The sequence below is a fragment of the Miscanthus floridulus genome, chromosome 10 (assembly GCF_019320115.1).
Source record: "Miscanthus floridulus cultivar M001 chromosome 10, ASM1932011v1, whole genome shotgun sequence".
In the NCBI taxonomy this organism is placed as follows: Eukaryota; Viridiplantae; Streptophyta; class Magnoliopsida; order Poales; family Poaceae; genus Miscanthus; species Miscanthus floridulus.
Window position 1 is genome coordinate 137,966,023 of NC_089589.1, and position 4,182 is coordinate 137,970,204.

The following is a 4,182-nucleotide window of genomic DNA, read 5'->3' on the forward strand; positions in this document are numbered from 1 at the left end:
GTCTATGTGGCCGTGAATCCTTTCTTGCCTGCATCTCTGCTAGTCTGCCTGAAGCGAGCGCAACCTGCGCCTGGCGGTAGCTACCATGTCCACAAGGAGGTGGAGGAACCGGCGCTCGGACGAACATGTGGACGACGTAAACAGTAAACGTGACAGAATGCTAGTTTGGGGTAACTTTCATTCTTTCGTTGCTATTTTACGGAACGACAAGGTTTTAGTGGTATTTTTCAGATTTGGTGATCTTTCGATGCTATAGAACCAAATTTTTCATTTTATAAATGTTTTTTAAACTGAAAACATTCGAGACACAGTTTTGGGTGAATCATAGACCAGGCATAGGATGAAGGATTATAGACCGGGTGATTTCGTTTGCAATTCAGAAATGAACGGCCAAAAGACTTACAATGTATGTATTCGGAAGGTATTTGAATAATTATTTTCTAAACGGAAAACAAAAATATTTCGTACATCCATGATGTCATGCTGACGTCATCGAGCTAGCAATGAACAAAACACGCACGAACAAAGCAAACTCGCCCGGCTGCTTGCTGCCGCACTCGCCGGTGGCTAAAGTTTTCCAGATGGGCCAGGCCCGCTGGGCTGACACGGGCACGGCCCGGCCCGCATGGCCCCGTTCCCGTGCCTGGCATGGCCCGCACCCGTGCCCGTGCCTAGGCCTTGAGTTCGGCCCATGGGCCAGCACGGGCACAGCATGGAAAAGCGGCCTGGCCCGGCATCGGCACGGCCTGATGAACGCCAGCCGTTGGATCAGGAACCCTAAATGATTCTAACCGTTGGATCCGACCGTTGGAACGCGGTGTATATAAGTCGCGCCGGCCTCACTCCCCTCTCCCACCCGAAAGGCGAAAGGCCGAAACCCTACTTCATTTCCCACTCCCCCGCGCCGGTCTCCTCGCTTGTGCTCCGTCAGCCGTGGCGAACGGCGACTCCCAGGGGCGAGGGCGACGGCGGCTCGCCGTCGTCCCCTCCTCTACGTCTCGCCCTCCGGCGGCTCCTGAGCCGGAGCTACGAAGATCCAGGTAGGATACCCACCTCTACTTCTTCTCGCCATCCCGCAGCTCCCCGTTCATCTTGCTTCTTCGTCTTCAGTTCTTCTCTAACTTGTGTGTTTTGTTCTACAGATCCGCTGATCCGCTGCTGCTCGGAGGAGTCGGAGCTCCTTCTACGTCGCCGGCGACTGGGAGGTAAGAAACCCTAACCCTAGATCTGGTCTCACTTCTTCTTCTTCTCCGTTCCCGATCTAACTTCTTCTTCTTCTCTTTTGTGTTTTGGCAGCCGTTTGAGGCCAGCGCCAGTGAGAATGCCGGCCGTGGCCCGGCCCCCCGCTGTCTCTGAAGACACGGTGGAGGCTCGTGCCACGGCCATGGAAGATGAAGACGAAGATGAGAGGCTACGGAGCCTCCCTGGTGATGACGAAGATGACGACATTGGCGAAGATGACCTAGAAGAGCTCTTCGGCCGTGGAGCTCGAGCTGGCGCAGAGGGGGACCCCATCGACCTTGATGCTGCAGAAGGGGGTGGTGGAGAAGAAGACGGTGAGAACGACGATGATGACAAGGTATCACGCCCATCTACCTCTGATGTCTGGAACGACTTCAAGAAGCTCTTTAAAATCGGTCCCAAAGGTAAGAAAATCAGGTATGGCACTGTCTGCATCCATTGCCACAAGGAGTACTCCGGTAGATCTAGTGGTGGCACTGGACATCTTCGTCGTCACCGTGCTAAATGTGCTAAGAGGCTTGAGAAAACTAGGAACTATACTCAGTCTCAAATCTCTTTTAATCATGATGGTTCTATGCGTAATTGGGAGTACTGTCCTATGCGTGCTCGTACTGAATTGTGTCGATTGCTTGCTAGGGTAGATGTTCCTATCAGCTTTGGTGAATCTAATGCTTTTGAGGAGTACATAAAAAATGCTCATAATCCTAAGTTTGTTGCTGTCTCTAGACAAACCACCACTAGAGACTTGACCAAAATGTTTGATGAAAGAAAGGTTAAGCTTGTTGAACGACTTGCTTCTGATTCTGTTAACTGTGTTTGCCTTACCTCCGATATATGGTCTGGCAATGCCAAAGAGGATTATCTTAGTGTTGTTGCTCACTACATAAATCCTGATTGGCAACTAGAGAAGAGGGTGCTTGGTCTTGTGCTTATTGATTATTCCCATAATGGACAGAACATTGCTGATAGAGTTGCATCTGTACTTGGTGAATATGGTGTGCTTGAAAAAGTGTTTGATGTTACTTTGGACAATGCTTCATCTAATGTTTCTGCCATGCGTATGCTTAGACCTATTTTGTCTAAATATCTTGGTCTTGAGGTTCCTGCAGAGGATCCAAGACATCCTGAATCTGCTGTTACTACTATGTTCTTGCATCAGCGTTGTGCATGTCATATAATCAACCTGATTGTTAAGGAGACACTTGACTTTCTTAAACCTTTTATTGAAGTTTTTAGAACTGCAATATCATTTTTGAACTCATCTAACCAGAGAATTGCAGCATACAAAAACTACTGCATTGCAGCTGGTTTTAGGCCAAGAAAGTTTCAGTTGGACATGGATGTGAGGTGGAACTCTACATATCTCATGCTTAAGACTTTGTTTCCTCATAAAGATCCTTTCACTACTTTCATTCATGCCAACTATCCTAGAGTTGAAGATGGTGAGTTGCTTCTAACTGAGGAGCATTGGACTGTTGCTGAAAAAGTATTCAAGTTTCTTGAACTATTCTATGATGCTACAGTTGCATTGTCTGGTGTTTACTATCCTACATCTCCACTTATGCTTCATTATCTTGTTAAAATTGCTATACACCTGAATAATTATGCTAATGACATTCACCTTAGAGATGTGATTCAACCTATGGTAGACAAATATAATAAGTATTGGAGGGACATACCTTTGCTCTATTCTTTTGCATTCATCTTGGACCCTAGAGCTAAAATGAAAGGTTTCTCAAAAGTGCTGAGAAAGTTGATGAAACTTACCAGTACAGATTACAGTGCTTACCAGGTTGGCACTAGAGCTAGACTGACAGATGTTTACAATAAGTATGAGGAGAAGTTTGGAGCTGTTAGGTTGAGGAGGACTGTCCCTCAAAACCTGTCTGGTAAGAAAAGGTCTGCTTGGGATGAAATATATGATGATGATTCTAATTCTTCTGGTGGGGGTACATCTTCTACTTCTATGCTGCATTCTACTCTTAATCTGTCTAGAGATACATCTGCTACTGCTTTGCTGCATGCTGCTACTTCTACAGGTTCTAATGCATTTGAACTTGTTAACTACTTGGACTGTGACACTGTTAGCCAGTTGGATGATTCATTTGACATCTTGAGATGGTGGCATGAGCACAAACTGACATATCCAGTGCTGTCCATCATGGCTAAGGATGTTTTAACTGTTCCTGTGTCTACCATATCTTCAGAATCCACTTTTAGCATGACTGACAGGATCATCGAGGAGCGGCGGAGGAGGCTGAAGCCGGAGACGGTGGAGATGCTCACCTGCATCAAAGACTGGGAGTTGGCGGAGGCAAGGCTGCAACACAATGTGGAGGACAAGGAGCTTGAAGAAGCATTTGAAGAACTCTATCTTGATTAGTGCTTATTGATGCCAAGGTACATCACTAAACCAAAACCTAACACAATGTGGAGGACATCACTAAATCTACATCATTATCCTAATGCTAACTCTGATCTCTCTGCAGCACAATGTGGAGGACAAGGACAAGGACAAGGACAACTGGACAAGGATTCTTGAAGAAGCTTTTGAAGACCTTGGACAATTAGTTTCTCTCTTAGTTATCATTTCTGTAATGGGATTGTAATTTGAAACTTGGACAATGATGTAAGATTAAGAACAATGAACTTATCTGGAGCTTGGTTGTACTCTTTTCCTGCCTAGGGTTTCTCACAAGGGTGAGTTTTACCTTGGTGGGTTTTTAATGAGGCAGCTATTGCACAAGCTCCCTATCTATTACTATTTTCTTAACTCTCTGTGTGTTTGATCTAATTTTGCTTCTCCACTTCAATTTCTGGAGTTGTTGATTTGGAAATGTGCTTGTGAAGTTAAATATGATGCTGCCAAATTGCTTGTGACAAAAAATGTTCATAGTGCCTGGGCTGGCACGGCACTGACGTGCCACCGTGCCTGGAGGC

General features: G+C 46.0%; 1 long non-coding RNA gene across 1 annotated transcript; it reads left to right on the top strand.

Annotated features, from left to right (window-relative positions):
• The first annotated feature begins 806 nt into the window (after positions 1 to 806).
• On the top strand, positions 807 to 1,369 carry LOC136486931 (uncharacterized). The gene is made up of 3 exons (XR_010767074.1): positions 807 to 1,040; positions 1,143 to 1,205; positions 1,297 to 1,369. It is a non-coding gene; the product is annotated as an uncharacterized lncRNA (long non-coding RNA).
• Positions 1,370 to 4,182: the final 2,813 nt, after the last annotated feature.